Source organism: Ambystoma mexicanum, chromosome 5q (assembly GCF_040938575.1).
Source record: "Ambystoma mexicanum isolate Mex_15411 chromosome 5q, UKY_AmexF1_1, whole genome shotgun sequence".
In the NCBI taxonomy this organism is placed as follows: domain Eukaryota; kingdom Metazoa; phylum Chordata; class Amphibia; order Caudata; family Ambystomatidae; genus Ambystoma; species Ambystoma mexicanum.
Genome location: NC_090933.1, coordinates 1,347,338,980 through 1,347,353,112, shown reverse-complemented (window position 1 = coordinate 1,347,353,112; position 14,133 = coordinate 1,347,338,980). Strand labels below are relative to the sequence as shown.

The window sequence follows — 14,133 nt, the reverse complement described above, 5'->3', positions numbered from 1 at the left end:
AAGGGCCATTTCTCTAACGGGAACTAGCCTTCTCAGTGTGAGTGGGCTAGTTCCCATTATTAGGCAGGACTTGGCCACTGATACCAAAGCAGCTATTTTCCGCATGGGAACTGGTAGGAACCTCCCCGCTTCCGGTTCAGCGCCAGTCACTAAAAATGACCCGGAACCGCTTCATTGTTCCGGCAATTTTACACGGATGACGTGAGAAGTCACGTGACCAGTGTTGCCAGGTCCGCTTATTATAAGCGACTTTGGGCTTGTTTTTGTCCAAAGTCGCTTATAATATTTGGAGGTCGCTTGTCGCGGTTTTTGTCCGCTTGTTGGACCTCCTGTGCGCGTGTAATTGGGCTTGTTTATATTGCTGTTACGCCCATTACACGTCGCACAGAGCGTCCTGCACTGGGCTGCTGGCAGCACTTGATGGCAATTGCTGCTTTGTCTTGCTCTCGGGTGCGCCCTGTATTTTGCATATGCATAGGTGTTTGGCACTGATGGGATCGTTACTTGCCCACCAGGTGGCCCATCAATGCCAAATGCCTAAACATATGTAAAAAGAAAGCGCACTTTTGTCATGCAGACAAACACACTGACATGTAAAGAAGGGGATTGTTTTAGTTTAGCAAGTGTCACTCTATAGCAATATTATCTTGGTGATATCCCCAGTGCTGACGCATTAGCCACTAAAATCATTTATTTATTTATTTTTTGAAAACTTTTTTTGCAAGACTGGGTTAGAGGATTATTGGAATCTGTATACAACATTTTCTCAGAGATATGTATTCAGGAAGGCCATGTTTCTTTTCAGCTTCCAATTGGCCATGTTACAATATTATATAGTGCCTTGGATTAAGGCGCTATATAAAACAATAAATACAAATACAATGTATTTCAGGGCCGTATTATTTTGTAATCTGGGACTTCTAGTCACCATGCAATAAAATATTGTTCTAACACACTATGTAGTGTTCTGTCTATGTATGTTTTTCTTGTTGTGTTATGTTTCTTACTTTTGAGACCTTTCCACAACTTTTTAGGTGCACGCTTGTTTTTTCAGCTTATTTGGATGGGAGTCAGCTTGTTTTGGGCTTGTTTTGGAAGGACATTCAGCTTATTTTTTCCTTCCGACCTGGCAACACTGCACGTGACGTTGGAGTGGGTGGCCCGTCGCTCGGATGGGAACTAGTTGCTGCATCTTCGCAGACAGTAAGAATCCCGGGTACCCCGAGTTGTGAAGCAGCTGTAGCGTGCTTCTGCCTCTCTTGGCTTCTGGGGTGCCCCCTCCTGTGTTTGGGGCCCCTGTCCCGCAGATCCTGACTTAGATGACAAGGATGCGAGGTAGCCGTTTACTTTGTGGAATTGTAACTCATGCACAATGCTCCTGCGTGCAGCACCGCAGCGCTTTGCTGAAGGGGCAGAGGGGAGGGGGGTGTAGGGGGCTGCTAGGGTCCTGTGCCCCTGGGCTCCTGCGTGCAGCACCGCAGCGCTTTGCTGAAGGGGCAGGGTGGGGGGGGTGTAGGGGGCTGCTAGGGTCCTGTGCCCCTGGGCTCCTGCGTGCAGCACCGCAGCGCTTTGCTGAAGGGGCAGAGGGGAGGGGGGTGTAGGGGGCTGCTAGGGTCCTGTGCCCCTGGGCTCCTGCGTGCAGCACCGCAGCGCTTTGCTGAAGGGGCAGGGTGGGGGGGGTGTAGGGGGCTGCTAGGGTCCTGTGCCCCTGGGCTCCTGCGTGCAGCACCGCAGCGCTTTGCTGAAGGGGCAGAGGGGAGGGGGGTGTAGGGGGCTGCTAGGGTCCTGTGCCCCTGGGCTCCTGCGTGCAGCACCGCAGCGCTTTGCTGAAGGGGCAGGGTGGGGGGGGTGTAGGGGGCTGCTAGGGTCCTGTGCCCCTGGGCTCCTGCGTGCAGCACCGCAGCGCTTTGCTGAAGGGGCAGGGTGGGGGGGGTGTAGGGGCTGCTAGGGTCCTGTGCCCCTGGGCTCCTGCGTGCAGCACCGCAGTGCTTTGCTGAAGGGGCAGGGTGGGGGGGGTGTAGGGGGCTGCTAGGGTCCTGTGCCCCTGGGCTCCTGCGTGCAGCACCGCAGCGCTTTGCTGAAGGGGCAGGGGGGGGGGTGTAGGGGCTGCTAGGGTCCTGTGCCCCTGGGCTCCTGCGTGCAGCACCGCAGCGCTTTGCTGAAGGGGCAGGGTGGGGGGGGGGGTGTAGGGGGCTGCTAGGGTCCTGTGCCCCTGGGCTCCTGCGTGCAGCACCGCAGCGCTTTGCTGAAGGGGCAGGGTGGGGGGGGGTGTAGGGGGCTGCTAGGGTCCTGTGCCCCTGTGCTCCTGCGTGCAGCACCGCAGCGCTTTGCTGAAGGGGCAGGGGGCAGGGGAGGGGGTGTAGGGGCTGCTAGGGTCCTGTGCCCCTGGGCTCCTGCGTGCAGCACCGCAGCGCTTTGCTGAAGGGGCAGGGGGCAGGGGAGGGGGTGTTAGGGTCCTGTGCTCCTGCGTGCAGCACCGCAGCGCTTTGCTGAAGGGGCAGGGTGGGGGGGTGTAGGGGGCTGCTAGGGTCCTGTGCCCCTGGGCTCCTGCGTGCAGCACCGCAGCGCTTTGCTGAAGGGGCAGGGTGGGGGGGGTGTAGGGGGCTGCTAGGGTCCTGTGCCCCTGGGCTCCTGCGTGCAGCACCGCAGCGCTTTGCTGAAGGGGCAGGGGGGTGGGGGTGTAGGGGCTGCTAGGGTCCTGTGCCCCTGGGCTCCTGCGTGCAGCACCGCAGCGCTTTGCTGAAGGGGCAGGGGGCAGGGGAGGGGGTGTTAGGGTCCTGTGCTCCTGGGCTCCTGTGGTCCTGTGCTCCTGTGCTCCTGCGTGCAGCACCGCAGCGCTTTGCTGAAGGGGCAGGGTGGGGGGGTGTAGGGGGCTGCTAGGGTCCTGTGCCCCTGGGCTCCTGCGTGCAGCACCGCAGCGCTTTGCTGAAGGGGCAGGGGGGAGGGGGTGTTAGGGTCCTGGGCTCCTGTGGTCCTGTGCCCCTGTGCTCCTGCGTGCAGCACCGCAGCGCTTTGCTGAAGGGGCAGGGGGGTGGGGGTGTAGGGGCTGCTAGGGTCCTGTGCCCCTGGGCTCCTGCGTGCAGCACCGCAGCGCTTTGCTGAAGGGGCAGGGGGCAGGGGAGGGGGTGTTAGGGTCCTGTGCTCCTGGGCTCCTGTGGTCCTGTGCTCCTGTGCTCCTGCGTGCAGCACCGCAGCGCTTTGCTGAAGGGGCAGGGTGGGGGGGTGTAGGGGGCTGCTAGGGTCCTGTGCCCCTGGGCTCCTGCGTGCAGCACCGCAGCGCTTTGCTGAAGGGGCAGGGGGGAGGGGGTGTTAGGGTCCTGGGCTCCTGTGGTCCTGTGCCCCTGTGCTCCTGCGTGCAGCACCGCAGCGCTTTGCTGAAGGGGCAGGGGGGTGGGGGTGTAGGGGCTGCTAGGGTCCTGTGCCCCTGTGCTCCTGCGTGCAGCACCGCAGCGCTTTGCTGAAGGGGCAGGGTGGGGGGGGTGTAGGGGGCTGCTAGGATCCTGTGCCCCTGGGCTCCTCTGTGCAGCACCGCAGCGCTTTGCTGAAGGGGCAGAGGGGAGGGGGGTGTAGGGGGCTGCTAGGGTCCTGTGCCCCTGGGCTCCTGCGTGCAGCACCGCAGCGCTTTGCTGAAGGGGCAGGGTGGGGGGGGTGTAGGGGGCTGCTAGGGTCCTGTGCCCCTGGGCTCCTGCGTGCAGCACCGCAGCGCTTTGCTGAAGGGGCAGAGGGGAGGGGGGTGTAGGGGGCTGCTAGGGTCCTGTGCCCCTGGGCTCCTGCGTGCAGCACCGCAGCGCTTTGCTGAAGGGGCAGGGGGCAGGGGAGGGGGTGTTAGGGTCCTGTGCTCCTGGGCTCCTGTGGTCCTGTACCCCTGGGCTCCTGCGTGCAGCACCGCAGCGCTTTGCTGAAGGGGCAGGGGGCAGGGGAGGGGGTGTTAGGGTCCTGTGCTCCTGGGCTCCTGTGGTCCTGTGCTCCTGTGCTCCTGCGTGCAGCACCGCAGCGCTTTGCTGAAGGGGCAGGGTGGGGGGGTGTAGGGGGCTGCTAGGGTCCTGTGCCCCTGGGCTCCTGCGTGCAGCACCGCAGCGCTTTGCTGAAGGGGCAGGGGGGAGGGGGTGTTAGGGTCCTGGGCTCCTGTGGTCCTGTGCCCCTGTGCTCCTGCGTGCAGCACCGCAGCGCTTTGCTGAAGGGGCAGGGGGGTGGGGGTGTAGGGGCTGCTAGGGTCCTGTGCCCCTGTGCTCCTGCGTGCAGCACCGCAGCGCTTTGCTGAAGGGGCAGGGTGGGGGGGTGTAGGGGGCTGCTAGGGTCCTGTGCCCCTGGGCTCCTGCGTGCAGCACCGCAGCGCTTTGCTGAAGGGGCAGAGGGGAGGGGGGTGTAGGGGGCTGCTAGGGTCCTGTGCCCCTGGGCTCCTGCGTGCAGCACCGCAGCGCTTTGCTGAAGGGGCAGGGGGCAGGGGAGGGGGTGTTAGGGTCCTGTGCCCCTGTGCTCCTGCGTGCAGCACCGCAGCGCTTTGCTGAAGGGGCAGGGGGGTGGGGGTGTAGGGGCTGCTAGGGTCCTGTGCCCCTGTGCTCCTGCGTGCAGCACCGCAGCGCTTTGCTGAAGGGGCAGGGGGGTGGGGGTGTAGGGGCTGCTAGGGTCCTGTGCCCCTGGGCTTCTGCGTGCAGCACCGCAGCGCTTTGCTGAAGGGGCAGGGTGGGGGGCTGTAGGGGGCTGCTAGGGTCCTGTACCCCTGGGCTCCTGCGTGCAGCACCGCAGCGCTTTGCTGAAGGGGCAGGGGGCAGGGGAGGGGGTGTTAGGGTCCTGTGCTCCTGCGTGCAGCACCGCAGCGCTTTGCTGAAGGGGCAGGGGGGTGGGGGTGTAGGGGCTGCTAGGGTCCTGTGCCCCTGGGCTTCTGCGTGCAGCACCGCATCGCTTTGCTGAAGGGGCAGGGTGGGGGGGGTGTAGGGGCTGCTAGGGTCCTGTGCCCCTGGGCTCCTGCGTGGAGCACCGCAGCGCTTTGCTGAAGGGGCAGGGTGGGGGGCTGTAGGGGGCTGCTAGGGTCCTGTACCCCTGGGCTCCTGCGTGCAGCACCGCAGCGCTTTGCTGAAGGGGCAGGGGGGTGGGGGTGTAGGGGCTGCTAGGGTCCTGTGCCCCTGGGCTTCTGCGTGCAGCACCGCAGCGCTTTGCTGAAGGGGCAGGGGGCAGGGGAGGGGGTGTTAGGGTCCTGTGGTCCTGTGCTCCTGTGCTCCTGCGTGCAGCACCGCAGCGCTTTGCTGAAGGGGCAGGGGGGTGGGGGTGTAGGGGCTGCTAGGGTCCTGTGCCCCTGGGCTCCTGCGTGCAGCACCGCAGCGCTTTGCTGAAGGGGCAGGGGGGGGTGTTAGGGTCCTGTGCTCCTGGGCTCCTGTGGTCCTGTGCCCCTGTGCTCCTGCGTGCAGCACCGCAGCGCTTTGCTGAAGGGGCAGGGGGCAGGGGAGGGGGTGTTAGGGTCCTGTGCCCCTGTGCTCCTGCGTGCAGCACCGCAGCGCTTTGCTGAAGGGGCAGGGGGGTGGGGGTGTAGGGGCTGCTAGGGTCCTGTGCCCCTGGGCTTCTGCGTGCAGCACCGCAGCGCTTTGCTGAAGGGGCAGGGGGCAGGGGAGGGGGTGTTAGGGTCCTGTGCTCCTGGGCTCCTGTGGTCCTGTGCTCCTGTGCTCCTGCGTGCAGCACCGCAGCGCTTTGCTGAAGGGGCAGGGTGGGGGGGTGTAGGGGGCTGCTAGGGTCCTGTGCCCCTGGGCTCCTGCGTGCAGCACCGCAGCGCTTTGCTGAAGGGGCAGGGGGGGGTGTTAGGGTCCTGTGCTCCTGGGCTCCTGTGGTCCTGTGCCCCTGTGCTCCTGCGTGCAGCACCGCAGCGCTTTGCTGAAGGGGCAGGGGGGTGGGGGTGTAGGGGCTGCTAGGGTCCTGTGCCCCTGTGCTCCTGCGTGCAGCACCGCAGCGCTTTGCTGAAGGGGCAGGGTGGGGGGGTGTAGGGGGCTGCTAGGGTCCTGTGCCCCTGGGCTTCTGCGTGCAGCACCGCAGCGCTTTGCTGAAGGGGCAGGGTGGGGGGGGGTGTAGGGGGCTCCTGTGGTCCTGTGCCCCTGTGCTCCTGCGTGCAGCACCGCAGCGCTTTGCTGAAGGGGCAGGGTGGGGGGGTGTAGGGGGCTGCTAGGGTCCTGTGCCCCTGGGCTCCTGCGTGCAGCACCGCAGCGCTTTGCTGAAGGGGCAGGGTGGGGGTGTAGGGGCTGCTAGGGTCCTGTGCCCCTGGGCTTCTGCGTGCAGCACCGCAGCGCTTTGCTGAAGGGGCAGGGGGGGGGGTGTTAGGGTCCTGGGCTCCTGTGGTCCTGTGCCCCTGTGCTACTGCGTGCAGCACCGCAGCGCTTTGCTGAAGGGGCAGGGTGGGGGGGGTGTAGGGGCTGCTAGGGTCCTGTGCCCCTGGGCTCCTGCGTGCAGCACCGCAGCGCTTTGCTGAAGGGGCAGGGTGGGGGGGGTGTAGGGGCTGCTAGGGTCCTGTGCCCCTGGGCTCCTGCGTGCAGCACCGCAGCGCTTTGCTGAAGGGGCAGGGGGGGGGGGTGTTAGGGTCCTGGGCTCCTGTGGTCCTGTGCCCCTGTGCTCCTGCGTGCAGCACCGCAGCGCTTTGCTGAAGGGGCAGGGTGGGGGGGGTGTAGGGGCTGCTAGGGTCCTGTGCCCCTGGGCTCCTGCGTGCAGCACCGCAGCGCTTTGCTGAAGGGGCAGGGTGGGGGGGGTGTAGGGGCTGCTAGGGTCCTGTGCCCCTGGGCTCCTGCGTGCAGCACCGCAGCGCTTTGCTGAAGGGGCAGGGTGGGGGGGGGGGGTGTAGGGGCTGCTAGGGTCCTGTGCCCCTGGGCTCCTGCGTGCAGCACCGCAGCGCTTTGCTGAAGGGGCAGGGTGGGGGGCTGTAGGGGGCTGCTAGGGTCCTGTACCCCTGGGCTCCTGCGTGCAGCACCGCAGCGCTTTGCTGAAGGGGCAGGGGGGTGGGGGTGTAGGGGCTGCTAGGGTCCTGTGCCCCTGGGCTTCTGCGTGCAGCACCGCAGCGCTTTGCTGAGGGGGCAGGGGAGGGGGTGTTAGGGTCCTGTGCTCCTGGGCTCCTGTGGTCCTGTGCCCCTGTGCTCCTGCGTGCAGCACCGCAGCGCTTTGCTGAAGGGGCAGGGTGGGGGGGTGTAGGGGGCTGCTAGGGTCCTGTGCCCCTGGGCTCCTGCGTGCAGCACCGCAGCGCTTTGCTGAAGGGGCAGGGGGGGGGTGTTAGGGTCCTGTGCTCCTGGGGTCCTGTGCCCCTGTGCTCCTGCGTGCAGCACCGCAGCGCTTTGCTGAAGGGGCAGGGGAGGGGGTGTTAGGGTCCTGGGCTCCTGTGGTCCTGTGCCCCTGTGCTCCTGCGTGCAGCACCGCAGCGCTTTGCTGAAGGGGCAGGGTGGGGGGGTGTAGGGGGCTGCTAGGGTCCTGTGCCCCTGGGCTCCTGCGTGCAGCACCGCAGCGCTTTGCTGAAGGGGCAGGGGGGGGTGTTAGGGTCCTGGGCTCCTGTGGTCCTGTGCCCCTGTGCTCCTGCGTGCAGCACCGCAGCGCTTTGCTGAAGGGGCAGGGTGGGGGGGTGTAGGGGGCTGCTAGGGTCCTGTGCCCCTGTGCTCCTGCGTGCAGCACCGCAGCGCTTTGCTGAAGGGGCAGGGGGGGGTGTTAGGGTCCTGTGCTCCTGGGCTCCTGTGCCCCTGTGCTCCTGCGTGCAGCACCGCAGCGCTTTGCTGAAGGGGCAGGGTGGGGGGGGTGTAGGGGCTGCTAGGGTCCTGTGCCCCTGGGCTCCTGCGTGCAGCACCGCAGCGCTTTGCTGAAGGGGCAGGGTGGGGGGCTGCTAGGGTCCTGTACCCCTGGGCTCCTGCGTGCAGCACCGCAGCGCTTTGCTGAAGGGGCAGGGTGGGGGGGGTGTAGGGGCTGCTAGGGTCCTGTGCCCCTGGGCTCCTGCGTGCAGCACCGCAGCGCTTTGCTGAAGGGCGGAGGGGGCTGTTAGGGTCCTGTGCTCCTGCGTGCAGCACCGCAGCGCTTTGCTGAAGGGGCAGGAGTTGTGTTTTTGATAGGCACGTTGGTAGCTACACGTAGTGTTGGTTGTTGTCTTCCCAGATCATCTGTGCAACAATGATGGTGAAGCCTTGTTGAGGAGGGAGTTGTAAGAAGTGGAACACCGGGTGTGCACTAGTGAGTACGCCCTCTTGAATATTTGGTTGTTATATATCTAGGTATGGAAGGGTGAGAGTTCTGGGGCCGAATTCAAGGCAACCATCTGTATCCATTGGTTAATTACTTCCTTTCCCCAGGTGTGGGAAATCATTGCTGTGGGTGGCCTGCCATTGACACCCAGCAGGCCCCCTATAGTGCTAGACACATCGGCACACAACAGGCCCAGTACCTGTGGGGGTTGGGGCCTGCCCTGGACCTCTGGCAGGCCCCATAGTGCTATATGGCATCAGCATCATTGGGGGTGGGGGCCGCGCGTCCCATGCCCCTGACCGTGTGGACGGACCTCTGCCACCGTGCTGGCACGAGAGTCCCACAGCATCAGGGCATACAAGCTGGTGGCCCCACGTGTTGGCCGTCAGGCCTCCATAAAGGAGACACGGACTCAGTCGTTCCTCTTGGGAGTCTGCAGCCGTTCTGGTGCACGTGGTTGCAGAGACTCTTTTTATTAGCTTGGGCCCATGTTAAAAGGGCAATACACAGGGGAGGGACACATTCCCTTAAAAGGACAATACACTTAGGTGTGTCACACACCACGTTCCTCCTTTTCCATAACAAATATTACTAAAACATTACCAAACCCCTCCCCCTGTTCCAAACGACATTACGTGGACTACTTCAAAGTCCTACGCTTAACAACACATGGGCTATTCTACACACATCACTGCATCCGACACACAACCCGCGGATGACAGTCGCGGTTGGCAAAAATGGCAGGGAAATACTAGCAGTTCGACCACGTTGCAAAACCTTTTATTAACCTACCTACAAACAGCGAGACCACAGTTTCAGATAACCGTTTCTTACAAACTCCCTTATCGCAGGTACGTAACATGCAGGCTCACAGCATGTTCAGAGTCCCCCTTTATCAACTGCAGGGCTGCGGGAGACCAGTTAGCGTCCCTTCATGAAAGCCATTTCCACGGGTCCAGGTCCGTTGATGTCACCATTTGACAACCGGTAAGGCCGCACCTGGGGGCACCAGGGGCCATATTGGCGTAGTCCCTTATTGTTGGGGTAGGCAGCGAGATGCGGGCAGCAGGGCGTCCATGCTGTGCCGGGGTCAGGCTCAGCCAGTCCATTGACTTGGAGCAGCCAGACGCGGGCAACTGGCGGTCTAGGCTGTGTCACATGACTGTCAACAGTGTCCAGGGTGGCAGGATGTCACTCACCCCTCTATTCTTGCGACCAGTATTGTCAGCAGGTAGCAGGGGTACAGGTGGGCGCTCAAGCACTCGTGAGCAGCAACCCTCTCCTGCTCCTAGCTCTTCTGCTAGGTGACTGGCTTGCCCAACACAGACGCTCGGGTGTCTGGGCCACTCCTTCCCCTCCCAGGCACCTTCTCCTCCCAGGCAGGGGTCACTTCCGTTGACGCTGTACATGTTGTCCCAATCCAGGACTGGCAAAATCGCACTCAGGGCCACATCAGCCTGGTCCATGGATGGTGGCCCGGCAGGACGCACACCAGTTGCAGAGCGATAAGGCCACTTGCTATGCAAGCTGTGCGACACTGGTGATAGGGTATTGGGGCCACCTGCTTCTCAGCTCCCCCCCCCCCCCAGACAGGAGACTGGCCACAGCAAAGGGTGCACTCGCACTGAGCTGCAACCATCCCGTGTCTTTACCATGCATGTGCCAGTTTAGTCCCCCTGGTCGCTTTCCAGCTGTCTATTGCAATGTCATGGTTGGCTGAAAGCCGAGCCAGTTATATGCTCTTGACGGGCGCTGCTACAATCATTGGTTGTTAGTTTTTATTCTCCTCAGACATCTGGTCCAGGCTGACTTTGTATAACTAGGGATGTCCGGGTGTGTCACACAATGTCCTTGGTGGTGGTGTTCTCGGGGATTGATGCAATTAAGATGGTCTCCCTTTCACTGTACCCCTTGGGGTACATGTGATCTCCTCGGAAAATGAGGATGTAGTGGGGTGGTCATGGCCCCATTTTTTACACTTCGCTTATTAATTCGGCGGGGATAGCATATGCTAATCGGTAGAATTATGCATTGAGCCCGATTGAGTGTGTTATTGTGTTTTTATTTGCAGGTGAGCTCTTTTTGCTGTCCACACGTTTGTACCTCCATGTCTAGTCCCCTGAAAACACAGGACCTACTTACCCCTGAAGAACTAAGCATAGAAAGAAACATGTTGGGTTGGGGAATTTGATGCTGTAATAGGCAGCAGTTTAAATCACAGTATTGTGCGCTGTTTGGAATAGATTGAACATTGATTTGTCGCCTTGCTGTAAGGATCTCCTGTTTCTGCTTGTAGTAAACGGAGGTGGTATTTTAGTATGTTTTAGATTTGAGTGTTAAATATCATAATTGGATGAACTAATAGTGATGTGAATCTGTTTGATTGTGTGTGAATGAGGTATGTCTGGAGAATGTTTTCTGGTAGTGGATGTGAATAGTGTGTTGAACAAGATAGATTAATTGTGTCTTTGATTTTTTTAGAAGTGCTTCAATGTTGGCACCATGGATGATTTTTAGATATAGTCGATTAATTCATTGTGATATGTCTGTTTCTACAAATTAATAACAATGTTAATATTTGAACATGTCCAGTTAAGTGAATTGATGTATTTTACTTGACTCCTTGTCATATTTGGACACTGTGTAATCCTCTGGTCTGCTTGAGAGAGACAATGGTTATATAGACGTGTGTATTTCTTTAGAGTTCACCACACAGAGACACCCGTTCTATGATCTTTTTTGTCTTAATAAATATAACGGTGCTTTCCAGGTTAGATCATAGAATAGAGATAGACCTGGTATCTCCTGTCACTCTTGTTTTTTGCTGACCGGGAGTAGCAGCTTGTCGGGCCGCATTTCCCTAGTCGGACACTCCATGGGCCTGGAGCCTCTGTTTCTTCACGGCCAGGCCCGGGATCTGCAGGGGGTTTCTCCTTGTCCTTTCCAGTGATGCTGGCCTTTCTCTTATCCACCATTGGAACATCATGCATTTAGAGAGGCTGCCGAATCGTCAGAGTGCTGCCTGCCGAACCTCCAAGTGCAGGCAGCCAACCAGAGAACGACCTTGTTCACTGGCAGAGCCCCAGAGCCTTCAGCGGATCAATTGCCTGTGTATACTGGGCCAGCTGCCTTCTTTACTCATCAACCTTGGCAGGCCGCTCCATTTGATTCCATGTTCCTGTTCTTCCTGCACAACCTTGTTACGAGCACCTGCAGTCATATTGGCCCGGGATCACAAAAGGTGGTTGCCTGCCTCTTACAGCCACGCGACTGTCCGTTTTCAGACTCCCAAGGACTGGAGCACTTGTCATTCACTTATACGAGCTCGGTTGCCATGGGCATGTGGCAGGCATTGGCTTTTCCCTCCCCGGGAGGTAGATCCTCATCTTTGTTGTTCCCCGCGCCCCCAGTTTCGGACACCTCACCACACAGGATCCCCTTCTAAGGATCCTTACCTTCCTCCTTTTGGGCAGGAGATTGCCCACATTACCGGGGTGGCGGGCACTATGCAGCACTTTCGGCACACTGTTGCCATCACGCCTGTCGCCCGGGTACACACTGGGGGCGTGGGGAGCCAGCACTACTACCATGCCGCCTCTTGTTGGTTGTGGGTGGGCTGACCACTCACTGTCCCTCTTAGCCAGGGATTTTGCTTGGGCTTCTGTTCTCATTGCTCCACCATGGAGCTACAGGTTTCACCACCAGTCAGTGCGGTAATCCAGACGGGCTTTGCCTTCTGATGCCGCTGCCCTCGATGCTGGTGGTCGGCACACCTGCCCAGTCATCATTGCCAACTTCCTTGCTCCAAGTAGGGGCACCCCTTTTTTCCTTGAGCTTGAAAGTGTAGCACAGCTGTCAGCTACACTGCAGTTAGACCTGGGGTCTGCCATCATCGCCCAATGACAAGAGCACCATCTTAAGCTTGCACAGATGCGTAGTATTTCATTTAGTTTCATTGCCCCAGCTTGGAGCACTCTGTAGTTCACTGATGTGGAGTGTTTAATTCTGTTTGCAGACACAGAGTATTTACTTTTGTTTTCATTTCCCAGGTTTGGGCATTCTGTGATTCACGGTCTTGCAGAGAGCCTTGTGCACAGCTGGACACTGCACCGCCACTTGACCCAGGTCCTCGGTGGAGCCTTCATTTTCTTCTTTGCTCCGGCATGGAGCACTACATTTTAACCACCGGCCAGAGGCCCGGGCAACACACCAGCAACCTCCGCTCCTCACCATCCCGGACACCGGAGTACTTTGGGCAATCACCGCCGGGCACAGGATGATCAAGGGGCACCGGGATGGATGCTTCCCACTTTGAGAGCTCCGATTCCGGAGCTTCATTGCACCGCCGCCGGCCCAGGACTTCAGTAAGAGATCCAGAGGCAGGCTGTTACGAAGTGTTATTACAATCACGATATCACACTGGTTGATTGATTTACGTATTTCTGTGGTTTATTAGGAGGAACCCCCATGGAGGCCGACCTTCATCTGTTCAGGCAACTTCGTGTATGGTTCCATCAACATTCTGGAACCATACACGAACTCGCCGTCATGGTTACAGAATTAATTACATCACAGATTCAGTACGGTGTACTGAATCTATATTAGTAAACATCACAACATCTTCCCTTCTATATTAAACTGAACAAACTAAGTTTAAGATTAAAAAATTTGTTATCACTAGCATTTATAATTATATATATATATATATATGTGTGGACATTGCTCATTAAAGAAAAGGATACTTTTATGAAATCTTGTGTGTCTCTTTGATGTTCTTGCTTCTTTGTGTTGTTGTAGTTCTAAGTCAAGTTCTCTCTTTAGTAATATAAATAGTCTTGATTATGATTCCACACTCTTTTCCTAACTCTTGCAGATGACTGAACATTCTCTAGATTTTTCCCATGTATTTCATTCTTCGTTACACTCTCCTGAGCCATTGCTTTGTTCATATATCCAAAAACATTTAACTTATCTTTGGGTATTTCTCCCTTTGCCACTTGTTCTTCCTTAAATTTTATAACTTCCTCCTCCTTTGCCAAAACAACATCATTACACGACCATTTCTTCCCGTCTTCTAAAATTACTGATTTTCCAGAACACTCCATTATTTTCTGAGGATAACGAAATGTCGACTCCCCTTTCATCACTCTTTTGGGTTCTCTTACTCTAACCCAATCTCCTTTTTCAAACTTGCTTTCTTGAACATGTTTCTGTCTGTCATAATAATTTTTGTATTCTTCTTGTTTCCTTTTTACTTTGTTAACTATATCATCCAAATTTATTTCTTTGTTCTTTTTCTTTGTAATCCACGCAGGTCTGAATCTGTTTGTGGCTATTCTCCCTCTCATCAAAGTGAAAGGTTCTTCTTCAGTCGTTGAGTGAGGGGTAACTCTATACGTGTTAAGCGCCTCCTTTAACGTTTCCTTCCATGGAATATTGTTTACAATGGCTAATTGAATGATACCTTTTATGAAACGATTCATCCTCTCTACCAATCCGTTTCCCATAGGATGGTACAAAGCTGTCGTTTTATGTTTGATGGCCCTTTCTTTAAGAAATTTCTGAACTTCTTGTGACATAAATTGAGCTCCATTGTCAGATATTATTTCTAGAGGCTCCCCTTCTCTGTTAAATATGTCCTCCAAAAACTTGGTAATTTTCCTCGCTGATATAGATTCCTCAACAATTCCACATTCCACCCATTTAGACATATAGTCAACCAGCACAATGAAATAGATTTTTTGTGGTCCTAAAGTTTCATATGGTCCTGCTATGTCAATTGCCAATTTGGTCCACACTGTGCTTGGGATCTCTACTGGTTGTAACGGTGTGATGTGCGTTGTTTTGCTCTTGTCACTTACAGCACATGCTGAGCAATCCCTAACCATAGTTTCCAACTCATCCCACATGTTAGGCCACCAATAAGCTTCCCTTACTCTTCTT

The 14,133-nt window shown here is 57.8% G+C and overlaps 1 long non-coding RNA gene across 1 annotated transcript; it reads left to right on the top strand.

The window, feature by feature from the left end:
• The first annotated feature begins 1,128 nt into the window (after nt 1–1,128).
• LOC138498127 (uncharacterized) lies at nt 1,129–12,942 on the top strand. Its single transcript, XR_011278700.1, has 3 exons — nt 1,129–1,335; nt 8,104–8,178; nt 12,240–12,942. It is a non-coding gene; the product is annotated as an uncharacterized lncRNA (long non-coding RNA).
• The last annotated feature ends 1,191 nt before the right edge of the window (nt 12,943–14,133 follow it).